This window comes from Piliocolobus tephrosceles, chromosome 2 (assembly GCF_002776525.5).
Source record: "Piliocolobus tephrosceles isolate RC106 chromosome 2, ASM277652v3, whole genome shotgun sequence".
Classification (NCBI taxonomy): domain Eukaryota; kingdom Metazoa; phylum Chordata; class Mammalia; order Primates; family Cercopithecidae; genus Piliocolobus; species Piliocolobus tephrosceles.
Genome location: NC_045435.1, coordinates 113,243,672 through 113,271,185, shown reverse-complemented (window position 1 = coordinate 113,271,185; position 27,514 = coordinate 113,243,672). Strand labels below are relative to the sequence as shown.

Sequence of the window (27,514 nt, the reverse complement as noted above, 5' to 3'; positions counted from 1 at the left end):
GACCGTGACTTTGGGTGCATCTGTTACAGTAGAGATGTGAATATGCCCTAATATCATTGCCCTGCTGATATGTAAATTTGGGTAACAACCCAGAGGAAAATAAAGTAATTATTTCCAGATTAAGATTGGCCAAACACAGACAGAAATAGATTTTGAAAACTCATTCATGGATTTTTTTCCATGAATCTCTTTAATTACTTTTCTTACACGGTATTATTAAATATGGTTTAGAATAGCTCTATCTCCATCTCTGTTCTTTTTAGGTTTTCATAAGTGTGGGAGCAGAGAAAAAGGGAATTTAACTTACAATTATTAACAGGCAAGATTTACTTAAGATACTGTGTTCAAAAATCAAATGACTTTGAGTTCTTCAGAGTTTGAGGAGAAGACGATCATGCAAAGTACAAAGATCCAGAGAGAGATTTGTTAACACCGGGGTGGTGCAAAATTTATTTTCACCAGTAGAGTAATCTCCTAGGATGTCAGTAAAACAATTAAGGCTTAATTATCATTTGTTCAACATTTTACCCTGATAGAACCTCTGGTAGGGGAGCCTGTTCTTTCCTGACATGACAGGAAAGAAAACTAGTAGTTATGAAATGACGTTTTCAAAGTCACAAAAGTGATAACTAATGTAGCCATGTTTAAGGCCAGGTCCTCTGACTCCAAACTCATGTCTTTTGGAACTACTGTTTAAGAAAACATCACAGAGTTCAAGAAAAGCACCTAAGAATACTCTTAAGACTTTTTTGATCATCTAACTTAAATAACATTTATTTAATGTTATTTGGTCTATAAAAATCTAGAATACAGATTTATTTTTTCTCACGTTCCAAAAAAATCCCTTTGATAGTGTTTGACACGAAATTGAGATTAAGAAAGCGTTAGAAGCTCACATATATATGGACTCCTTGATATTTGCATGTGCTACGTAATCCACTATAGCTGGAGGAAGGAGATGAGGAGTACAATTAATACATAGACATGTTTCTGAAACCAGTAACTAAAAAAATAGAAATATAAACAGAATATTGGAAAAACTAGTATTTTTTTTGGTTGTGTGTGTGTGTGTTTAAAAACAGTGGCTTGGCATTTCTCCCTATTGCATATTAGCTTTGGATAATATAAAATTACACTTAAATCTGTTTACAATCTCATTTTGGAGTTTATTCCATTTGTTAGCTGCCACTAAAGAGTATTTCTTATTTTGCTTATTCAGGATATGCGTATTCTGTATGTAAGACTTTGGTATGTGTGATCCTCATTTCTAAGATTCCATACAAAATGATAAAGGATTCTGTTTTGCAAAACTGAAGTATGAAATAGTAATATCTCTCTTTGTGGTACTCAAGACATACTGATTTGATAATTTCATTTTGGAAACTTTATCGGGAAATGATCTGAATTTACACAGAAGAGTTAATTTCTTTTTCGAGAATAGGCCTTAAAATGCCGTTGAATTTTATTGATTTGCTCTGAGAATCACTGCACTGCCCTTCAAGAAATCTGAGCTGAATTGAAAGGACATACTGCAGTTGCTGTGTCAGAGTCAGAGCCATTTGTCTCACAACGTTACACAGTATATATTGAGACTTCAGATACATTTTGCTTGTCTAAAATACAGCTTTTACATTTAAGTCATTTTAATGGCAAACTAGTATTAAAACTGACGATTGGATCTTCTGATGTGGATTTTATTATTAGTACTTTGCTTGGCATACAAAATTTGGTTCCCTACAAAGATAGCCCTTGACAGAATGTTATTTGATTATCCAAATCAGTACTCACACTTTTTCAAGAAACCTTGAAGAAAATTAATTTCCTGCACTCTGCCATATCCCACACTCCTAACTTCTTTGAGCTTGAATTTTTTTTTTTGAGACGGAGTTTCGCTCTGTCACCGGGGCTGGAGTGCAGTGACCGGATCTCAGCTCACTGCAAGCTCCGCCTCCCGGGTTTACGCCATTCTCCTGCCTCAGCCTCCCGAGTAGCTGGGACTACAGGCGCCCACCACCTCGCCCGGCTAGTTTTTTTGTATTTTTTAGTAGAGACGGGGTTTCACCGTGTTAGCCAGGATGGTCTCAATCTCCTGACCTCGTGATCCGCCCGTCTCGGCCTCCCAAAGTGCTGGGATTACAGGCTTGAGCCACCGCGCCCGGCTGAATATTTTTTCTTTACCTTTTCCAAATCTCATAGTTTTTCTTCTCCTCCTGAATAGGATCCATTAAAAGGAGGTGAGTTCCCTTAGAGGTCACAGCTTCTGTCTGTTGTCCTGACCTTTCCATAGGAATACACACATGACTGGCCCATGTAGTACTTATTTCCTCAACTGGTGAGCATTTCAGAATTGACATAGAAATAGCTTATGTTTGACACTGAAAATATGATTTTTCAGAGAGTTTATGTAAGAATTTTAAAAATGTTATATCCCAAAGTTACAGGTCAACTTGATTTCATAACAACATTTCATGATAGTTATTCTTACATAGACTTTCTCTCCACAATATGGAATAATTTAAGGTTACATTTATTATTACACATGAACTTTGAGTAACCTGTGGCTACTCAACCCAGTGTTCAAGTTGGCAAGCCTCTGGCAACTGTATGTTAATATTTGATTGTGGTTATTTCAGCAGACTTTATAGTCTTATTCTTTTTTATTACTTGGAGATAATCGGAGAGTAGGCATGGAATAGTGAATTTTGGTTTATTTCTGGGCCAAGAGAGAGCAAGATTATAATTATATGAGTCTATAACTATTCTGTGAACCCACAGCATTAAGTCTAGAGATGATACCAGGAGCATTCATTTAGCAAAAATGAGTTTTGTGAACTACTGTGTGCCAGGCACTGTTTTGATGTTGGAAACAGAGCATCAAAGGGAGGCTTAGTACTTGTATTACAGAGGTCTCATGGGGTAAAACAGATAAACACATAAAAGTACCGTGTGTTTACTGCTATAATAAAAACGCTATAAGAATTTGGGGGTTTACCACCCAACTTGGCTTGAGTGTGTCACAGCATTCTACGCAGATGAATGGCACTGTAGAGGTCTGGAAAATTTAACGTGAGGAAGAGACTTGTGAAGTAAACAGGGGACAGGTCAGAAAAGGCATTGCGTGTTCTGTTAGGAATTTATCCCGGGGAAAAACGGAGAGCATTGACGGGCTTTTTGGAGGGTAACGGCCTTATTAGATCAGATCGGCAGTAATCCAGGAGGAAAACTGGCGACTGGATCTAAGGAAAAGGGATTAGTATGGGGAGGAGAGGATTATCAGGAGAGAGAACAGACCAGACTTGGCTACTGACTGAATGAAGGGAGTGATGGAAATGGAGTACTCAGGGTCAAGAATGGTGTGGACAGATGACGAATCTTTTAACTTTGGTCATATGTGCTATGTTAAAGAGTTTTTGCATGGTAAAGATAATTTAATCTTTGTACTTTGATGATCTGAAATACATTTATGTAAATCATAAACATGTTTCTCTCTATTTAACAAGTAATGCTCTATACTACTGCATTTACCTTTTTGTTACTAGAGGGGACAGATCGAAGCTGCAGATTGGGAAGAGGTGATTCAACAGTGAGAATTATCTATTGGTGAGTCCAGGCCTACATATCAAGGTAGCTGTGCTCTAGGTACAGAATATAGAAGAGAAGGTAGGAAGGTATACCTGCGGGCAAGGAGCGTCGGAGGGCCTCCTGAAACAATGAAGCGATTGCTGAAAGCTGGGACAGTTAGTCTTCTATTTTAAAATCTCAAATGAGAGTTGGTGTCAGTCTCAGCCAAATTCCTTGAAATACTGTCATATATTTCAGGGAGCTGTAAGGAGATCTTTTATTACATTCTTTCAAATCCTGATGTGCCCTCTAGAAGTTGGCTTTAAAATACTTGTAGTCTTTTTTCCCCAGCACAGACTCAGAAGACTCTTCTTTTTTTTTTTTCCATTTCCAAGAAGCTACAAAGTTTACTTTTAAAGTAGAGGTTTACTTTTCTAAGAAATTTTTGAAGGACTCCTGTATGACAGTACAATTTAAACTTTTAAGAACTTCGTAATAGATTCAACTTATAGGACTGTGGGCTGCCAATTTTATTTTATTATTTGGAAAGCCAAACTATCAGTGGCTTTTGATTTGCATATAAATTCTTTTGGGCTCCTTTTGTTCCATTATTGCATGGCCTTTTTAAAATAAAAGAGATATATGTAAATATCTCCCTTTCTCATTTTTTAATCTCTCCTTTTATCTCTCTCTTTCCCCTTTCCAATTTCAGTTTAGCAAAAAATTACTCTTGGGCTAGTTATATTTAAGGCATTGTGCTAGCCCTGGAAAGACAAAGAACCTAGGAGGATACCTCTAGGGTGAAGGGGTTAGAATCTCTTTGTCCTGGCTTCTCTCTTCTTAACTTTCACCTCTTTCTATTTTGCTTAATTTTTCTTCCTTTTTTTCCTCCTTAATGAAGTATACTTTTGGGTATATGTGAAAATAAAGTGGTCTTTTTTTTTCATTTAGTTTCAAGTACACAAGCACGAATATGTGATAAATAGGCCCGTTGAATGTTCCCATTTCAGTATGGTAGCTAGAGGAGGATATGGAATCATATCTTGAGGGAAATACCCATCCTCATATCTTCAGAATTTCAGGGGAGGAGATACTCATATTTCTTTTCTGAGCCACTTTTTTTTCTAAGAGGGAATGCCTCTGACCACACAAAGATATGTTTGCATTTATGATTCTGCTTGCTGGTCAACAAAGTGATGGTGATAAGATTTGACAGAAAATGCCAACAGATACAGAACAAGAGCAAGTTATTTTCAGGTAGGTAAAGGAAAAGCTTACAATAGCACACACTGATTTCACAAGACTGGTGATATTGCAGTGTTCCCAGTGAGAGGACCAACCTGCCCTGGCTTTCCAGGCCCATAAAGAGCCTGATATTGCTGTTTCTGCCCTCTTCTTGAGGTGAGAATCCTATCAAAATTTTGGAAAAGCTCCTCTTTCTAGTTTCATGGGGTTTTAAACCTCTGTGGCTCCTCCTGACAATAAAGTTCTGGCTATCTGCCTAATGCAAATAATTAGGTAACAATTTCAGTATTTCCCTGTCTGTTTACCTGGGTTCTCTTTCCCATGTGGACTATCCCCATTGCAGCGTGAGGCCTTGGGCCTGCCAGAGGTCTAGTCCCGCAGATTCCAACTTCTGTTAGTTTTTACAGATGAATGGCACTGCAAAGTCTTGTTATTTGTTTATTCTTGTTTTACACAGTTTAAATTTGCAACTTCAGCTGAATTGTTAAAAAGACTCTAGAGTGAGGAGAGCCAAAGAGTCCGTATTAGCTTCCAACCCCAATTTGTACTACCCACTTAAAGCAATACGTTAAGAAAGATTTCAAGGCTTCATACTGGTTCTCTGAGAAAGAGCTCTGGTCCATTATGTATTCCACAGACAAGGGAAGGGAATAATGGCATGCATTCCTGACATTTCCCTTTCCTGGTCTAGCACCATCCTAAATCTTTAAGAGAGAAGAGAGACCTCTTCTGTGGCCCTCCCTTCTCTCTTAAAGGGTGGATGTGATAAGAAATACATCACTTGGGGCATTTCAAGAAAGCACAGAAATGTTTGGTGAAAATAACAGAAGACATGGATCCAGCAGCACTTTCCCTAGCAGGTTTGCCTGTATAATTCCAAAAGAAGTCTCAGGGCATAGCCTTTCCTTGAAGCAAAATGTCTGTCACTGAATGGTAGGATTTGTGGGGTTCTGACAACTCTTGTCTAACAGAAATAAAAATCTCTTTCATCAGCTTGTGGGTAGTCCCTGAAATTTAATCACAGGGGATGTATTCCTGTAGTATACTAGGAGATTGAGCTCTACTGTGTAAACAGAATGTAGAATTAAAGAACTCGGACTGAGAACAGACACAAGGGCAATGGATTTTAATACTATTGTTTTCTAGTTGAGGAAACAAAGACAACTTAACCAATGAATTATCTTTAATTTCAAGGGGAAAGAGAACCCGTATTTGTTCACTAGTTACTGTAGATTGTTTTATAGATTAGGAAACTGTAGAGAGTTTAAGTATTGGGTTTAACATCACACAGCTAAGTTAGCGCCACAATCAGAATTTGAATACAACTTTATCTGGTGCCTAAACCTGTGTGCCCTTTGCACTTGATCTCATTGTTCTCTTTCATTAGCATTTTTTCCATCCATTCTCCTCCCTATCCCATTCACTTCCTGTGTGTGTATCTTACTCTACTGAAATCTGATCTCTTCTACTTTGGACCTTAGTAAGATTCTGATAAACTAATTGATGATTTATATTAATAGTTGATGAAACTCAATGCCTTATGACCTTTACTGTGTACCTACTTGGGGATAGTCTCTAAGGATATAAAAGAAATGTCACCCCTGCCCTGAAAAATTCCAGAGTAGCCCTGTGCTTCCATCTATCTAGTCAACCTGTCACATTTTTGTAAAAAAATTTGTGATAAAATTATTGCTACATTTTTTCATCTTTCCCATGATGGAGGCAAAACAGTGGGTGATTCTTTGGGCTATTTCAAATCTACTTTTTCTATAACGCTGTATTTATTTCCCTTCTGTCTCCCTTTTTAAATTAAATATTAAAAATGTTAGCCAGGCATAATAGGTGCACCTGTAATTCCAGCTACTCAAGAGACTGACACAGGAGGATCACTTGAGCCTGGGTTCCAGGCTGCAGTGTGCTATGATCGTGCCTATGATTAGCGACTGCACTCCAGCATGGCTAACATAGTGAGACCTCATCATTAAACAAACAAACAGACAAACAAAAAAGAAAGAGAGAGAGAGAGAGAGAGAGAGAGAGAGAGAGAGAGAGAGAGAGAGAAAGAAAGAAAGAAAGAAAGAAAGAAAGAAAGAAAGAAAGCCATGTTACTGAGGCTCTCTTTAATTAATAAATGCTTGAAAAGGTCTTTGTAAGCCACAAATAGTTACTAAATAAATTTAAACTATCTACTTCTATGGGTTTGGGCATTTTCCCGCAAGAAACAGTTGAAGATCTTTCCAATCTCCCAGGCCTGGTACTCATTAAAACTTAAAGAAGTATAATTGGTGACATGAAATATCCACATCTTATTGTTCCTGGTCAAGCTCAGCAGGTAGGAAAGAGTCAAAAGTCAGGAAGCCTAAAGCTCTACTTCATTGTAAAGAAACGCCACCACCAGCACTTCTCACATTTCTTTTGGAAAGAACATTTAAGTGTAAGGCTATTTTCCCCAGCAATTCCTTGTTATTCATATCAAAATGTTATGTCAAGTTGATTTTCTCTTACCGTGAGGCATCACTTAAAATACCTACCTATAGCTTTGTCCAGTTAGTGGAGAATACTTCATTTGTGGTATTTCTAGGAGTCCAGGATTCTACAGAGAATTTCTTCAGAGTTAAGAACAAGCACTCTACTTCCCCATTTCCCTACATTTCTGTATTAGAGCTGAGTCCTCCTCTCTCTTTTTATTACATGTAGAGAGTTCTTAGGGACTATGAAAGAAATGAGGATCCAGGAGAAGTTGTAACTTAGATTGCTTTATCTCTCTCTTTTTTTCTTTTTGACAGAGTCTTGCTCTGTCACACAGTCTGTAGTGCAGTAGCATGATCTCGGCTCACTGCAACCTCTGCATCCCAGGTTCAAGCGATTCTCCTGCCTCAGCCTCCTGAGTAGCTGGGATTACAGACATGCACCACCATGCCCAGCTAATTTTTGTATTTTTAGTAGAGATGGGGTTTCACCATATTGGCCAAGCTGGTCTCGAACTCCTGACCTCAGGTGATCCACCCACCTCGGCCTCCCAAAATGCAGGGATTACAGGCATGAGCCACAGTGCCCGTCAGATAGCTTTATCTCTTTTACCTTTCAATCTACTATATAGCCAAAAGAGGAAACAGGACAACTTTTATAGAAATATTAATTACTGCATGTTAGTTAAAACTCTAAAAATAAGGCACAAATAAGGGACCATTTATACCAACTAAATTGAAAAAATATATATATTTAAATGGTAATACCTAGGCTAGTTTGATTGCAGTAAAAACATCACACATATCTAGTGGTTCTTAACCCAGAATTGTGCATTAGAACCACCTGGAGAGTTTTTGCAACTTACCAATACCAACCTTCCACTGCAACCTCAAATTCTGAGTAATAGAGTAAAACAAAGGATGTTTTTTAAAAGTAATTTTTATAATATCTTTAAATAGCCACACAAAAATGTTTGTGTTTTCAAACCTCACAATCTCACTTGTGGTAAGCGATCTTTAAAAAACTGGAAATTAGGAAAAAGCTGCATGAGAAAAGCTCACAGTTGTTTATTATTTTTAAAATTTTAAACAGCCTATATATTGAATGTGCAATATAGTAATTTCTATCTCCATCACCCCATACTCACTAACATAACAGCACCTACCTATGCTGGTTTTAAAGTATTTCTAGTGCAGAGTTGACTATGAAATCAGGCGTGGTACAGCCTACGTGTAGCAATGTCTATAACTCTAGTGGGACTGACAAACTCAGGGGCAATTAATATTGATGTAATTGTGGAAATTACGTTAAAAAATAAACACTGCTTGTAAACAGCTAGAAGGAAATAGAAAAATGAAAATAATTTGGCTTGTTGAGATAATGGCATTGGGTAAGTTATTTTTCTTTCATTTTGAATTCTGTTAACATAATTTTGATGTCCATAAAACATTTTTAATAAGAACTATTGGCAGGCTAAAGATGTTTTTAGCTTTATTAATTTATCTAAAGATTGAAATGTAATAACATCAACTGGCCAGACTCAAGTAGCCTAAACCCAGTATTGTAAGAATCATTAGTCTTTTACTCTCACAAAGTCTCCCTCTCTTCCAGTGAGGTGGGAAAATGGATCATTTTTCCATTACTGGCAAACATTTGTATTAGAACATTGTCTCCCAAGATTAACATTATTCCTTTTAAGGAAATAACTAGCGTCTGAATTGCATTCTATTAGCTAGTCATTACGTCAGGAAGTCCTTGCGGAATGATTCAAGGAAAGTCAGATCTGGTTTCCGGGGAGGTTCAGTTAAAATATATTAAAGAAAAAAAAAGCCCAGACAATGGCATTTGGCACCTAGAAGAGAAAAGCGACTTGAACTTCAGTTTAACCCTGGGCTTAGCCATCTTTTTGATGATACATTTTCTCCAGGGACCTACACTGCAAATCATCCATTATCAGAGGACTTTCCCAAACAGAAGCATCTCATCCTTCGGGCCTTTCCCCGAAAACAGTTTAATTCAAATAGGGATTTGTGTGTATCCTGTGCCAGGCAGAGTCACAGTCCCTGGTGTCCTAGACCTTACAATTTGAAATGAAGACTCACTTATTCCATTTCCGCTATTGAGCAATCGGTTTGCCTGGAGAAGCTAATGGTTGCTGGGAGATATTATTTTCTCGCCTTCCAGTGGTTACATTTAAGTACGGACTTCTCAAGGGAAGCTTCGATGCAACCATCCTCCTCACAGCATTTTTGTTTGTTTGTTTGTTTTGTTTTTTTGAGACAGAGTCTCGCTTTTGTTGCCCAGGCTGGAGTGCAATGTCACGATCTTGGCTACCGCAACCTCGGTCTCCCGGGTTCAAGTAATTCTCCTGCCTCAGCCCCCGGAGTAGCTGGGATTACAGGCATGCGCCACCACGCCCAGCTAATTTTGTACTTTTAGTAGAGATGGGTTTCTCCACGTTGGTCAGGCTGGTCTCTAACTCCTGACCTTAGGTGATTAGCCCTACTCGGCCTCCGAAAATGAAAATGCTGGCATTACAGGCGTGAACCACCACACCAGGCCTCCACAACATTTCTTTCTTTCTTTTTTTTTTTCTTCCTCCACAACATTTCTTACAGTGAAGACATGTTAGGTCAATAGGGGAGAGATTTGCTAACCCAGGAGTCTCTAATATTAAACCCTAAACTCTCCTCAGACTTTATTCCAGGCACTTGACACGACTGGGTTGTTCGTGCTCAGTTTCTTTCTTCCCCTTCCTGATCGTTGGTAGAAGTTTCAGAGGATGAACTGCTTCACAAATACTAATGTGCACACAAATCACCTGGGATCCTGCTAAAAATGCAGATTCTGGTTCATCAGAACTGGGGTGGGGCTTCAGATTCTGCAATTATAATAAGCCTTTTGATGCTGCTGCTTGTGTTATTTATCTCTAGTATCTGTTGAATAGCTTGGGAAATGAGCTAAACCTTAAAGGACAAGGACAGGAAAAAAATGACACTTTTCCTACAAGAAACAAGACTGGATATCAGTGTTCATTGCCCATTCCAGTAATACATGTGATCATTCTAAGCCTGAAATTTGAACTTCTGCTACCATTTTATTTTGCTTTACAGTGATTCTCTTCTTTTCTAATCTCACATAGGATAAAATAAGAATAATTAAGTAATCCCTTTATATAGCTTGTATTTTCTAGTATCCTTTTATTTAGATCTATAGAAAGTATGCAGATTTTCAACTGTATTCTACTAAACTTCTTAAGATTCTAATATCACTAAATTTTAATAAGTAATATATAATGCTCTCAGCAAGTGTGTGCTTCCTTGAGGAAAAGAGAAACAAAAATATTTCGGTAATAATGTAGCATAAAAATATCCATTTGGAGTGAGAGACTTGATTTTAAGATTGAGCTGTTTTAATCTCATTGTCACTGTGGCCATTTTCTTATCTTCTCCAAATGTTCTTCCTCATCCATAAAATGGGTATGATAACTATATCAGAAGGTGTTGGAAAGTCAAAAGGAAAACAAATTTGAAATGCTTTGGGAACTGAAGACACTTTAAATAGCTGCTAATTATTAATGATTCATTACATTTTCATGTACCTTGCCTGAAATCACAATGTTTTATTGCATTTCACACACCAATATTTATGAATATTACTAAATGTAAGCATAAGAGACTAAATTTGGGAAAATTCTCCTAAACTCACTGTATCTCCAGAAAGAAAACAAACTGTTACAATATCCAAAGAGAATTTGTTAAGAAAGCAATCCTTCAAACAATAAAAATGTACTAATTTTTGAAAAATAATTGTTTAAGCTATTGCAAGCTCCAGTGCTTTTTATAGCTAATATTCTTTTCTCTAGCTTTGCTAAATTTAGTAGTTTATCTCAATTATTAAGTGACAGTAATATGTAAGTATCTAAGAGGTGAAATAAATCTATGTTAACCTTGTATAGAATGGCTTCTAAAACAATGATCAAACTTTATGAGAATGCAAAAATACTCCTTAAATATTGTAATCATCCAGAAACACTGACACACATGTCTAATGAGTCAAAAATATTAATTTCCTTTTTCTCTCCTTCAATATATGTAAATGTTAGCAAGCCTGATGAAAGGTTGAATCAGAGATTAGCTTAAAACTGTCAAGGAGAATATCAAAACGACACCTTCTGGGGCATGTAGGCAAACCAAATACTTAGTGGAGACAGGCTAATTTATCATAGTGCAGTTGCGATGGCAACAACAGTTCTTGGTTCCATGTGACCCAAAGCAGTTTCTGTTGACTGGCTCTAACTGACTGTCAGTTCAGCAAAGGTTCCACTGTTTGCAGTGAAAAGGAAGAGAGAGCATTGATACTTGTTGAAAAGGCATAGTAATAATAGTGTATCTCAAACCCTGAAAGCATCCCTTTGTTTCCTTGAAGTTTATTTTTAAGCTGGCTAAAGGGATCCCTCTAATTTTTGTTACACAAAGACCCCTTATTTATTCACAGATTAAATATATGTCCCTCTGTTTACTAAGAATTCTATCTATGCCAATAGAGTTGCAAACAACAAGAATTTAAATCTTTCAAGATAATAATAATGTTTTATTTACAATACACTAAATTTTTTACAGAACTTTTTCTAGTGTATTTCATAAGATCACAAGACATCTGGTTGCATGAAATATAAGCCAGTAACTAAATTTCCTGCATATAATTTTTTCAAATGCAAAAAATGGAGCCTGACAGTGTTCCCCTCTGATGTGAAGAGAGCATGAGATCTTTAAGGAAGGTAGACAATAAGTATTCACTTTATTCTTCTTGTCTCCTTTTCGCTGTTATTTTCATTGATGAGCAAGTAACAACGGCCACGGAGATAGTCACACTCTTTGATTCAACAATTCCACTCTCGGGATTTTATCTTGGGGAAACCTCACTAAAGGAATAGCTCTATGCCATAGAGGAGAAAGAATGAGATTTGGAGTCAGATATGAATTTCAAATCCTGGTTCTGCCACTCGCTCACTGACTGCCCTTGGGGAAGTATTTTTCCTCCATGAACTTCAAGTTTTCTCATTTGTAAAACAGACTTGAGAGTATCCACCCTGAATGGTGTTCAGGAGCCTTATAAATCATATGTGCTAAGTATCTGGTATATGCCCCATGTATCTACCAGAGCTCTCAGTATGTGGTATTTCTAAGTGCAATATCATCTCTAAAAACACTGGAGAAACAATCGGTATTACTAGAATTAGAAAAATGAGAAAAATTAGAAAAATTACTTAGTAAACTTTATAAATGAGATGTATCAACAGAATTAAGCATATCTAATCATTTAAAATTTTGATTAAAAAGATGACTATGGGAGAAATTTTATGATATAACAAAAATAATACTATTACAAAGAGCACAAGTAAAATTATGGACTTTATAATATTCTATCACTATATAAAATACACATGTCTGAAGATGGCAACTGGCTGAATGAAAATACTATAGAAATTATGATTACAAGTGATTACTGTGTTAATAGTGATCCCTCCTTTAAGGCACTTCACTGCCCTTTCCATTAAAAATATAAGGAAAGAAAACAATATAGAGGTTGCAGTGGTGAGAGGAACGTCTTCAATGGCTTACACCACCACCAACAGCAACTAGAATGCATTTAAAATCCCTCTTTATCTTCCACTTCAGAATACCCATTCACCGCAAGTCCATGGGAGGCAGAGGCAAAGTTAACTAAATATGGCTCTGCAAACACTTTTGTGCATGTTCTTGATATTCCCTGACCAGTACTGCCTCAAGGAAAAAACAGAAAACTATTTATAAGAAAGAATCCCTGTGTGAAAGAATTCTAAATTACACACCAAAGAAAGAGTAAGTGGAAGAAAAGTGGGAGAATGAGAGCAATTTGCAAGATTGATTAAAAGGTATGGTTCACCTTTGGAATGAATTTGTGTTCAAATTTAAGATTTAGATGTTTGATACCCTGGCATGTGGGAATAGCAGCTATAAGTCTTTTCCATAGGACTGGAAGTTCACTATAACCTGGAACTAATGGCCACAGGAACTAAGAGACACAGGATTTTCTAGCTGAGTCTTTTTAAGTGGCAGTTGAGCAGTTCACTGAGGGCCAGGTTCAGTGCTGACAGCCCAGGAACGAGCCAGGAAGGCAGATAAGAAGGCATTGACAGGGACAGCTGGGTAGGTCTCTCAGTGAATGCTGACATGCTTTCCTCTCTCAACATCCCAGCTAAACTGGCTAGTGTCCAGGTACTATTATCTACTCCGGCAAGGACAGGCCACATTTCATTTCATGCAAAAAGTATGTCGAGCAGAAGAACTCAGGAACAGCCAAAGAAAAGTGTTTGATTCTTTATTACACTCTTCTTATCTCAACTGCTCTGCTCCTGACTATGAGGTTTCTTAATTTACCAGTCTCTGTTAAAGAGTATTGCTGTTTTAAAGCAGAAAAACATATACTAAAACGATTAAAAATATAGACTGAAAATCCATCTTGTTGGTCTTCATGGAAATTCTGCTAGTCATTGTTAGAGTTCCCTACCTAAGTCAAAATCACACTGCACTGCAGGAAACTTATATGGTATACTCAAAACAAAGAAATGACATCTAAACTCCAGTCTAGTGTGGTCGCAACTGGCGTCTTCATTAGCAAGTCAAAGTGATCACATGAAATTTGGTTGCTCTGTGCTTCCTTACAATACACAGTTGATATCTGTGGGCTGTGGTTCTGCCTCCCTAGGTACTCCAACAGCCATCTCTCTTTGAGGTCTCACCACTCTCTAGCATGTGGCTAAGTTCCCATTGTTGTTTTCGTGACAGAAGTTTCCCCTCCCCCACATTCTTAAAGAAATCACTCTTGAATCTGAAGGAAGCCTCTGCCTCACTACCACCTCTCACATTCACTTTGCCTCTTCTTCAAAGGGTTTAGGATTTTGTGAAACAAAAGCCAGCAAGACTTACAGGCTCTGCCTGGTTTGTGGTCAGCCTTATACTTACTCGGAGAAAATGAAGAATGTGAAGCATGGAGGCTACTTGAATGGCAAAAGGGAAAGGAGAAAATAGAGAGAAACACACACACACACACACAATGAGCCTTAATGAATATATGTGTGTGTGTGTATATATACACATACATATATACATACACACACACACATACACACACACGTATATTTGATGAAGACTTACATCGTCAAGCAGCTCTGGGACCAAGTACAAGGTAGAGAATTTGTAGGGTATGTGTGTGGTGGCAGGGGATGGGGTTATTATGTAAAAGTGAAACCCCAAGGCACAGGGACACTGAAACGGGAAGAGACTAAAACAAATGTGAATTAATAGAGGCAAAATCACCAGGTTGAGCGGAGTAACCATATGAGTTTCCTGACATAGGCCCTTCACACTAGGTCAGCTCTAAAGATCACTGATTCCTGAATCAACTGTTTCAAGATTTTTGTTTTGACTGTTTTAAGTTAAAACAGTGCCATACTTTGTGTGGTGGTGTTCCTTAGAAGATGTGCCTGTACTTGAATGGAGCACAAGATTTTATTTTGAATGGCAAATAATCCCTGTGGTTTTTAAAATAATTGCTGCAATTACAAACAGCATTAATTATGACATTATTTTCTTTTTAATCATTTACACCTTCAGTTAGACTTGGGCTCTTAAGATTAGCTGGTTTGGGCAACATATTAACAGGACCAAGATCACAGGGACTGAATATCTTGAGCCAACTATGCTGACTCTATTTCATGATTATGGATTGTACTTCTAACCTCAGCCCGCAAGTTTTGAAATGCATTCTTCTGGTCTCAAGGGGTATTTTGTAAGAACACATGAACAAATCGATAAAAATTGATTTCCTATTGGAAAAAACTCAAATTTTATGACCTATATCTCATGAGTAACCAGCACCTCTGCATATGAAGAAACATAATTAATTAATTCATTTTCAAATAGAACTGTCTACAAGGATGTCAGGGTAAAACAAATTTACATTAAAAACATTGTTTACTCTTGACAGATCAGTAGTCTGAAGACTATATCTGCAGGCGGAAAATGTACTGCTCTTGAATGATATCCAAGTAAGCTTTTCAACATTTTCCAAGAGCATTTGAGAAGGAAAACATATCCCTTATCAAAGATTCTTTGCCTTATAACTAACCAGGTAACTTCTAGAATCATTCTCACCATCGCTGATACAATCTATTCAAAATAATGTCATGAAGAAGGCCGATTTTATCTGTAATCTATACAGATACTGTTGTGAATTAAAGTAAGTTTGCTAGAAATAGTCATGGGAACCCACAGTTTTACAGGCTCACATTCTATAACTGTTCTTGTCATGGGGTAGTCCCTTATTCAGACATTGAATAGTCTTTTTTCTTTTTTTGAAAAACCCTGGTACTTATATTTTTGTATTCTTTTATTTTCAAGGATCATGTAGCTTTTTTTCATATTAATACTCATATGCAAAGCCTATACTAGTCTTTCTTATTATTTTCTAATTTTTATTTTTTTAGATTATAGTAGCATTTTAGGCTGAATCAGGATTGTGTGAGAAAAGTAGCAGGGTTTTTTAGGTCATGGACTTTAATGTGGAGCTCCAAGCAGGCCTTGTCTTTCACTGCAATGGGTTAGCATGAGCATGTCTTACTCCTCCGAGCCTCAGTTTTTACATTTGTGAAATGTAGGTACTGATCCCCTATATCTTAGGTTTCTTGTGAGAATGAGATTAGATAAGCACACCATATAAACTAGCATAGTGTTAGCATGTAGCACATACTAAAAGTATGATTATGATGTCTTACTATGATCATCAGATAATGAGGAGTTTAAGTTCAGTTGCCTTTCAGCTACCCTACTATTGCTGAGTTTAATGAGTGACCTCTAATGGAGTACAGAGCTCAAAACACAATTGGCAAAACATTATCTGTGGCATGCTCCAAATATTTTGCTCATTCATTCACTCATTCATTTATTGATCACCATAAATGGAAGGACTGGACACAAGGATATAAGCTATAGCTTAAGGAAATAGATAGGAGAGGCACATTATTGCAATACAGCCTAATTATAATATTTTATATCAAATAATTTAGATACATGTAAAAGTTTTTTTTTTTTTTTTGAAACGGAGTCTTGCTCTGTCGCCCAGGCTGGAGTGCAGTGGCCAGATCTCAGCTCACTGCAAGCTCCGCCTCCCGGGTTTACGCCATTCTCCTGCCTCAGCCTCCCGAGTGGCTGGGACTACAGGCGCCCGCCACCTCGCCCGGCTAGTTTTTTGTATCTTTTAGTAGAGACGGGGTTTCACCGGGTTAGCCAGGATGGTCTCGATCTCCTGACCTCGTGATCCGCCCGTCTCGGCCTCCCAAAGTGCTGGGATTACAGCCTTGAGCCACCGTGCCCGGCAAAAGTTTTTTGTAAATGTTGGCATAATAATAATTAGGACTACATGAAAGACATTAGATATGGTGCCCTTCCAGAGAGCAATTTCAGTAGAATGACTCTTTTAATGCTATTTTTATTTATTGTAATACCTAAAGAAATGCATATTCCAGTGAGGCATACACAAACAACATGAAAATTTCACCTTTTTATAAAAGGTCACCTTTTTATAAAAGGCCACCTTTTTATAAAAGTGCTTAAATTTGACCACACTGGAATATAGGATGCGTGTTCCAGTTTATCCATAAAGATACCCTAATATTCTGAAGTTAAGGATTCATTGGATCTTGCTGAATACTGACAGCAAATCTAAAATGCCTTAACTAGTACAATTAAAAAAAAATAAGAACAAATGAAATTTTCTGGATGGTTTCTTGTGATTGGACCAAACTGTCGAAGGAAGCAGAAAGTAGAAAAGCAGACTTGTTTTATGTAAATGTGGGTGTTTTGTTTTGTTTTGTTTTCCAACTTCAGACTACAATTGCTGAATAAGCTAGTTTCGAGCTTGCTACTCAATCAAGTGAGAATATCATAGAAAGGGAAGAAAGCACACATTGCTTAAAAATTACTTCTAGCAAGAAAACCTGAATCAGTGCACTCCGAAGTCAAGTTGATAAACTATATAATGGAAATTAGTGACAAATTTAAAGATCTAATTTGCAGAATCTGATTTTGCTTCACTATATGAAAAGGGATTTCATGGATTTTATAATAAAGGAAGATTACAAAGAGACAATAATCTCTTGGATTACTTTATACCTTCTCTGGATTGATACTTTATCATGGGTATTGGAATCAGTCACATATGAAACTAAACTGACTATAATTTTAGACAAACCTTGTAAGTCTTAGTTATTTCTTTTGTAAAAATGGGAACATTCATATGTATAAAATATTCAATAGTGATTGGCATAACACCAGGAACATAATCAATATTCATTACGTATTAGTTTAATTTTGCCTAAATTTTTAATACAGATACTGATACTTTTCTTAAGAAAATAGCAAAACCAGAATTTAGATTGAATACAAAAGTGATTTTACTGAAACAAGAGAAAAGTAAACATACCCTTCTTTGCCTCTACATTTTTCTAAGCCCTGACCTAAAATTGCTCATCCTAAGTCCCCTAGTGATAGTTATATCAATTACTTCCTAGTCAGTAAGATGTCTAAGCCAAAAGTAAGGCAGAAATTCTAGAGAAACTGGCCATCAGCAGACACAGTGTATAACTGCCTCCATCTGATTGAGAAGTATCATATCCATGACACGATGAAATTTTATCAACTGAACTTAGGAAGGGCGCTCTGAAATTCTTACAAAGCAATATTGTGCGCATGCGCGCGTGTGTGTGTTGGCCCTTATCTGGATTTATTGTTGATGAATGGCTTGACTTTAAATCAACAGGCTATGATTTAAACCATTTCACTTCCTTTCAGCTTGTCCATTGATAAGTTAAACTTTTAAATTCAGTCCCTTGTCTGTAAAACTGCAACTTGTAAGAACACTTACCTCTAAGGTTGTTTTATGAATTAAATGAGATAGTGTATGTAAGATGGTTATCATATTGACACCTATTAAGTATTCAGTCAGTTATAGTACTTGTTCTTATTATTTATTAATAGAAGTAATGTATTCATTTCTTAAAATCTTCCAAAATTTGAAATTTGTAGTTCTTTAAATGTATTTATGTGAAATCTTAACTGTGCTTACTTAATGCTTTGTTAAGTGTTGCAACATGAAATGACCTCACCATTATTAAGTATCATTACAGTTCTCTGTAGCTTGCTACACATCTACAAAACGTATCAAACACCTGAATTTTAAAATGCATGGAATGGGCCAGGTGCGGTGGCTCACGCCTGTAATCCCAGCACTTTGGGAGGCTGAGGCAGGCGGATCATGAGGTCAGGAGTTCGAGACCAACCTGACCAACATAGTGAAACCCCATCTACTAAAAACACAAAAATTAGCCCCATGTGGTGGCATGTGCCTGTAGTTCCAGCTACTTGGGAGGCTGAGGCAGGAGAATCACTTGAACTCGGGAGGTGGAAGTTGCAGTGAGCTGAAACCACGCCATTGCACTCCAGCCTGGGTGACAGTGAGATTCCGTCTCAAAAAAAAAAAAAATATATATATATATATATATATATACAGAATGGTAGCATCTTCTAGTCCATTTATTGCCTTTATTGAGTGTATCAGTTTCCTATTGCTGCTGTAACAAATTACCACATATTTAGTGTTATAAAACAATACAAATTTATTATTTTATAGTCTTCAAATCAATGTGTCTACAGGATTGTATTACATTTGGCAGCTCCAGTAGAGAATCTATTTTCTTGCCTTTACTATCTTCTAGGGGCTGCCTGTATTCCTTGGCTAGTTCCTCTGCTGGTTTTGAATAAACTAAGAGTTCAGCATGTTCAATTGTCATTTTCTCTCTCTCATTTTGCTTAAGTCACCACATCTTTTATCCTGATTCTCACTCTCCTACCTCTCTCGTTTTCTTACAAGGACTCCTGTGATTATATTGGGTCCACTTGGATAATCCAGGATAATCTCTGTATCTCAAGATCCTTAACTTAATCACATCTGCAAAACCTCCTGACAAATGTATTTGTAAGGTAACATATTCAAGATTCTGGAGATTAAGACTCAGGCATCTTTGGGAGGCCATTTTCTATCTGCTACAGAGAAGATGAAGGAAAAAGCTGTTTATCCCCTTGAGGACATAAAGGACAAATTAAGGAAAAGATTCAAGTTTAATATTGTTCATATTTTACTTTACAAGCATATTTCAAAGGGGATAGAGCAGAAAAAAACATTTTCTTGAGTTTTTACCATATGACAGAATCCATGCGAGATAATTTACACAATTTCATTAAATTGTCTAAGCCACACTCACTTAATTAGCCACATTTCACAGAAGAGGAAACAGGACTCCTAGGAAAATTTGTCAAAAATCATCCAGTTAATCGTAGAATTAAGGATTTGAAATAAGCCTGGCCAATTCAAAAATCCACACTCTTAACTAGGTCATGCTCTGTCTACAACTCATTGTATCTTAGCTAGAACAGTTTAAAAGAATTCCTAAAATATGAATAAAATATTTAAGGATTTCTACGTCACATTAAAATGTCACATTAAATGGCTGATTGTTTGTACATTTTACCCATGATTTTATCTTCTATTGAACTAATAATGAAAAATATGCAAACAGAAATGTTCTAGTACATATATACAGCTATTAAATATGCACAGTTTTGCTATAGAGGACTCATTTTTCTTTCTTAATAGATAATATATATTTTTCTAAAAAATTTATAAATCTTAAAATGTATGCAATCAATGTTTAAAATATTAACATGGATGCTGAAGAGCTTTGTACTTAATTTAATCAAAGGAGAATGCTGGGATGCCTTTTTTTTTTTTTTTTTTTAATTTTAGTCTTAGGACTTGAGATTGCAAACTGCCCAGAGCAGGGTTGAGAGAGACACTGAGAAAAAAGGAGCAAACCTAATATATTATGAAACTGAAAATTCTAATATTAATCTTCAGGCTGAAAGGAGAGACTAAATACAGATACTCTGAGACCATTTATGTGAGATAGAAATAAAAAAGGCTTGGATTATCTCTTATGTTTATCAAGTGTTCTACCTTACTGCTAGACTAGATTACTGTATATGAAGTACCAAATAAATGGCTCTTTGGATTGAACGATTCATGGACTCCTAAAGCAGGTGTGTTAGAAAGAAAGTGCAAATGTAAATGCTATACTGCCATTGACTGTGCTCATAAAATAATGAAAAGTGTAGTATAATTTGTTTTTTTTTCCGATTTGGGCCATATGTTGTATCACGTCATGTAAGAAAAATAGAAGACACAGGCTAGCACAAAGTTTACTCAAATGTCACAGGTGCAAATTGTTCTTGGTTGAAGGGACAGATGCTACCATAACACCTACCAACCTGCTAGTTTGGTTATTTTCATCTTCAGCCACCTTCAAACATGTGAGAATGCATATGAGCCATCACATTTGCTGTTAACTTCCTCTGAAACTCAAAGTTTAAGAGTCAGTAGCTCATCATACTCTATTAAACGTTCACAACCCCTGGTTCAACCTCTAGGTTTTAAATATTGGGGTCACCTGCTGAAGGAGAAAGATTGGTGAATGATAGAAGACTTAAGTGCTTCAGGTGTTTCAACCTCTGTCAGTCAGAACTTTCCAGTTCTTAGCTTGTTTAGGTAGAGAGAGAGAAAAAAAAAAAAGAGAGAGAAATGTTTGAAAATCACTGTTTTAGAATCTTGTGGCTGGCTGACAAATGTATACATATGTTTAAAATGAGAAGCTTATAGTTTCAAATTTTGAATCACAAATTCAAGGAACACGATATAAACCATGAATTGGAATTCAGCATATGTGTTTCAATTTCAACATCTTTTGTTGACTTACTTATCCAACTTACTTTTTAAGATGCCTTTATGTTTTGGGGGTTTAAATGAGTTAAACCTCAAAAATCCTCCAAAGCAATTGGAATTTACATGAAGTTCATAGCAATAGATTTCACTAGAATTTGGTCCTTAATATATATAATTATATATAGTGTACATTATATATTTATATATAATATTTATATATTATATATAATTATATGTAATGTATAGTATACACTATTTATATATATTTATATATACTATATACTTTTATATTTATATATACTATACTATATAGATCAATATAGTATATAGCATATATTATATATACTATATATACTACATATATTAATATTATATATAATATATAGTATATGTACATATATTAAGTATATATAGTATGTTATATATGGTATAAATAATATATAGGATATAGTTCTACTATATATTATATATAGTAGAAAATAATTCAGTTGACTTTAGTAATATATTGTTTCAGTTGTAGTAATTTATTTTTTCTGTGTTCAAGTTCAGTTCATACAAAGAATGCATCTAGATATTAAAAAAAAGGTTTTCTTTCCTTTCTCTAAAGCCTTCATTTATACTGTTTTGATTGTGATCAAATCTCATTTATTTTACCCTAGGAAAATATTATTTCTCAGCAACTCAAAAGTTAATTAAATTTATTAATTTAAATTTTTATTTTGGTTAAGAGATTATCAAGATATTTTTCCAAAAAGATTATATTACCCTCATTGAAGGAAACAATTAGCATGTGTATGAGTTCTTTGACTTGTCCCAAGTCATACAGCTAATGAATGTTAAAACTTGAAATGAGCTGAACCCTCCTAGCAACTAGTATGTATTCTCATCAGGTTGTTCCTTCTTCTATGTATATAACCTTTGAAAATACAGTCATCAGAAGTTGACATCATGAAGAATTAAGTGGTGTTTATCATTGCTAATTGTAGTAGTTGGGGCTATTTGAATCATTGGCTGACTGAAACAGACCCTTAGGGTGTGCTTATTCTAACTTGCCACTCATTTTCTAAGCAGAAGGTTTTTCTTTGTGCCACTCTGAATACATTATACCAACAGCTACCGCAGAGCCCAATTCAGGGTCTTAGCAACCCAGGGTGGTGCTACATAATTCCTAAACTTTACCTAATATCTTTTGGTGGTGGTGGTGTTTCTTGGTTATTGGGCAATTTAATCTGTTTCTAAATAATGTTTTAAGTAAACAGGCTCATTGATCCAGGTTGATACAACTACACATATTAAGGGAATAATAAATAAATAAATAAATAAATCTCTATGTTTTATGACTTGGAATTTTAAAATTTGTATAAAGAACTAAATATTTATGTTTTTATATGTTTGATCGATTTTTATTAATAAATGTTTCCTGAACTTTAAGTAGACAGAATCAGGCTAATATAAGTTATTTGCCAAGCACTGTAGAAGAAAAAGGGACAAATATAGTTTAGACAGTATACCTGTAGCTGCATGTATACTATAAAACTTTGAGGAGAATTATTTAGTCTTTTGTTTTCATGGCACCTTAAAGTACATGGCCTAAAGGTGTGGAGGAATTGCCTTATGGAAGAATGCAATAATATTAGGTACATTTAGGAACTGGGAACTCAAGGGAGGATTTGATGGCTTGCTAGGCATATGTCTGTGAAAGGTATCTGGAGTGACTCAGTAATGAGGCAATTTCTTCAATTCAAGTTGTTATCTTCAGATAAAAACAGCAACAAAAAGACTTTGAATTGGCAATATATGCTAATTAGATGTATATCAAGTAATTGGCAAATTATAGCAACTTTTTTGAGTAATTTACATCATATTTAAATTTTTTGTCTAATACCAAACAGCTCTGTTGAGAAAAATAAAATCTATTGTCTGAACTCTTCCTTCAATCAAGATAATCAAACTAATAAAACTGTTTAAAACACCCAAATAAAATTATGTTTTAAATATATTTCTAGATTTTATTTTGAATATAATTATGCACATAATTATATATTATTAATATATTTTGAATTTCTGGGTTGCAAATCACCCTGGTGGCCAAAGGACAGTGAACCAGAGGTCACAAGCGTGAGGCCCAAAGACACATGTTTGCATAGCCAACATAGTATCTGTTCTGCCTATCAATTGCTACATCACAAGCCAACCCAAAATGTAGTGGCTTACAACAATTTACTTTTGAGTTGTGTTCTGGTTCTGTGGTTGACTGTTCTCAACTGGGTCGTCCTCGCTTTAGCCTCATGGGTTTTCAGTCAGATGGTGTCTGTGCTTCAAGTCATGTGAAAACTTTACTGGGTTTAAAGACGAAAATGGCTTCTTTACTCATATACTGGATGTCTCTGTGTTCCTTTATGAAGTGTGTTTTGCAGCAGGTTAAACCAAGGTTTCTTAATATGAGCCAGGAAGCAGGAATTACTGTCCTATTAAGGGCCACCATGTAATCTGTGGAGCCTAGTGCAAAATAAAAATGTGGGCCCCATGTTCCACAATTATTAAAAACTTCAAACAGTGAGAACAGAACATTAAATCAAGCTTGAGGCCCTTCTAAGCATTGGGTCCTGTGTGACTGTGCAGGTTGCATGCCCTTGAAACTGGCCTTGTAGCTACTTAGAAATATATCTACTGGGGAAACTCTGGCCACCCTTACCTGTAGCTCAGTAACAGTTGACTCTTTTAGATAGGACAAGATAGGGAAGATAAGGTTGGATATTTCTTCCCCATAAATGGATCTGTTGACAAATATATATATAATATATTTATCATAATTTGTACATCATATATATATGTACATAATATGTGTGTGTATGTGTGTGTGTGTGTAAAGACACAGAGTCACCTGTGGCAACTTTCCATGAGGGAAAGGCATGTGCATATAAGGCATAAAGAGTTGATGGTGGCCATCATGGAGGTAAGCTAACATTATGGCTTAAAAAGAAATGGAGTTAATGGTCAATACTGAAAAACTGAAAGATTTTACATTTTTAAAATTCTGCATTTCTGTTTTCCATTGTTCAGTGGAAGCTCTGGCCACCCTTCCCTGTAGCTGAGTAATAGCTGACTCTTTTAGATAGGGCATGAAAACTCCATTCCCCACATTCTGTATACTTATTACCCTCCTAGCCACTGTAAATATTTGGGCTTGAGATCTTTGCCTGTTACCAGCATAAAGGAATTTTTTTAAATGATGCAAACATAGAGTTTATAATTATTGTATAAACGTATGTGTAGTATTCAAAACTTTTAATATATTTTCAAATTTGATTTTCTGCCTTTATTTCTCTACCTTTATTTCTCATTGTATGCCTTTTAAGATAAAGTATGTCACTACCTTTTTTCTCATTGTATGCCTTTTAAGATAAACTGGATTTAATACAGTAAAAAATATGTATGATTTATTTTGACAAAACATGAAGAATTCAAAGCTGTATTTTCTAACAAGGGCTCATTCATACTTAATTTTATATACTATACTTTATCATGATGACGTAGATCTTTAGTTATTTTAATTATGGCTGGTCCTGTTTATTGATATTAACTCATAACAACAGTAAAAGGAGCAGATTAGAAATTTTAAATTTCTGACCAATAAACATCTTATAAACCATATTCTGCAGATTGTCAGAGCTTTTTGACATGACAGGATAATTCAACATCATACATCCAAAATCCAAAAAAATTTGAATATATGAAAGCTAGTATTACTATGTTAAAAATACTCTTTTTAAGTTCTAACAGTGATTTATAAAGATTTCATATCATAATTACATAAGCAATTTTATTCACTATAGTTTTCTTTATGTATTTCATAGAACCTTCAAAATAAAAATGCTGTATAAATACCAAGGAGGTGCATATATTTCTTTGACCATTTAACAACTATGAAATTAAAATACTTTCCTTTTACAGCTTTTAACTAATTATAATTCCCACATGAATATTAAGAGAGAAAATGTGCTCCAATTAAAATTGATAAGAAAACTGAATGTCTTACAAATATCACATCATTCACTTTAAAACCAATCAGTCACAACTTAGTGGCTATGGCTAATTATTTCTCAACAACTTTTTATATATAATGTTACCTTTGCTAGGAAATACAGCTCAAATTTTTAAAAAGCCATTTCTCATCATGTATCTGAACATATTTGTTCACATTATGTTTTTCCTAGGAAATAAAAATATTAAATATTATGTTTTGGAAGACTATTATACTTTCATAAAATTATTTAAAATTTCATCCCAAGTGAGTTTTGGGTACATTTTTTAAAGCTGGTTATTTATATTAATTTTACACACTTCAAGAACTGCAGATTTATCTTCTCAGAATGGAGGAGATGGAAGATTTTTGGTAAGGATTATTGATAAAAGGAAGCTTGAAGCTCTTTATTAGAAACAGTTAACTACTTTGGCTTCTTTTCTAGTGCCATGTATCTTCTCTGGAAAGCAATTTCCCCAACTGATAGAATAATATTTTAATGGAATAGTGTTTGTTAGGTGAACTGACATAGCTTGGGGTTAAATTCCATGAGCAATTCCATTAAACTCTTTATTCTTCAGTTTCTTCACCTGAAAATGGGAAGAGAAATTGAGTGCACTTCATAAGGCTGTTCTGAGATTTGAATAAGTTAATGTATGAAAAGCTTCTGTAATAATGACTGGCACATATGACGATATAATTATTATCATCATTGTCATTGTAACTTCATATCACATTTCATCAACATTTTTTCAGCAATCTTACCTACAAAGCCGAAAGGTAAGACACCTAATCTAATAGTTTCGAAATTTATTTGACTATATTTTATATTTTTAAGTCTGTGAGTCTTAAAAGTGAAGAGGAAATAAGAAGCTAAAAGGTGGAAAAAAGTCAATTTACTACCATGGTTGCTATGGTCTATGGGAAAGGTAGCAGAGATAGGAGCCTTAGTAGAGGGGTCTGTTCTGTGGTAATTGTTTTCTTCTTAAACTTCTGGAACTTCAAAAGGACTTTCCAAAAGTTTCGGAATCAGCATTTCTAAAGGAATTGAGATCTGCATCTTGAATGATCATACATACCCCACCCTAAAATAAACTGGCTAGAGAATGTGCCTGCCACAGAGAACTATTACACTGTATTCCTTTTCTTCTTCCCTCTTTAGAAGGGCACTTCATAAAGAATGGTGTACATCTCTCTCTTCCTAAAGTTTACTGATTCTGTGATTTAAAAATTGCTGGTGTGGGATAAACATCTTCCAAGACGAAGTAATCTTGAGGAAATATTCTTAGACTTATCTGAATGATGTATGGCATAATCTCCCTCTCATATCTCATTAAATTTTCAGTATAAATCTGATAAATAAATTGAAACAAAAAATCCTTAGATCATTAAGTAAAGAAAAAAATTAAAATATTGGTGATTGTATTTAGAAAAAGAATGGCTGAGTAAAAAATCCTTTGACAAGTCAGTTAATCTTCATTTATTTCTTTTCAACAAAATTGAAGGTGATGATAATTGAGTTGTCAGCTGAAAGATCATTAACAGTAATTTTTATCATAGATCTCTATGTGATTTTTGGCATGTAACTTGGAAAAAGTTCAAATAATTGAATGGCATTTTTTAGAATAAAACTTCTTCCATTCTCATTTACTTTATGTGAATTCATTTTCTCAAAATTGACATCTATAAAAATAAAAAGTAAGCATAAACCTATGTTTAATATTACCTTATAGCAATACAAACAAATTCAGCCCTGACTACAAAAACTGATTGGAGGAGCAGAGGTCATCCATCTCATTAAGGACTCAGTTCCCAATACATTTAAAAAAATTGTTTAGTAATTATCAAATGTATTTCTTTATTTGGATCAAGTGCATATCAATAATAATTACGCAAAAAACCTGAAAGAAATATACTAACACTTAGATTGTCATCACAGGAATTTTTTAAATTTAAATTTCTATTTATATACATATTTTCATTGCACAAAATTTTAAGACCTTATAAAGGTCTTTCAAACGTGAAAAGTGTATTTCATTAAAATATAATGTTATGGGAAAGGTGAAATAAAAGTCCAAAGAGAGAAAGAAACAATGCAAAATATTTAAACTGTGCAGGGCTTTTTGATGCATTCTATTTTGTAATGTATGCTAGTAGGTCTTAAACTGAAGTGACCTTCAGAGTCAATTATGTCTGTAATCCAGCACTTCAGAGGCCAAGGTATGAGAATCCCTTGAGCCCAGGATGTCAAGGCTGCGGTGAGCCATAGCCACACCACTGCGGTTCAGCCTAGGCAACAGAGTATAACCCTGTCTCCAAAAAAAAAAAAAAAAAAAAAAA

General features: G+C 35.3%; 1 protein-coding gene and 1 long non-coding RNA gene across 3 annotated transcripts in view; one reads left to right on the top strand and one right to left on the bottom strand.

The window, feature by feature from the left end:
* The window catches only part of NLGN1 (neuroligin 1), a 900,839-nt gene that overhangs the window by 508,242 nt on the left and 365,083 nt on the right, over window positions 1–27,514 (top strand). The window lies entirely within an intron of this gene.
* On the bottom strand, window positions 10,395–21,002 carry LOC111543471. The gene is made up of 4 exons (XR_002731884.2): window positions 20,700–21,002; window positions 14,773–14,872; window positions 12,436–12,507; window positions 10,395–10,763 (listed from the first exon to the last, which is right to left on the bottom strand). It is a non-coding gene; the product is annotated as an uncharacterized LOC111543471 (long non-coding RNA).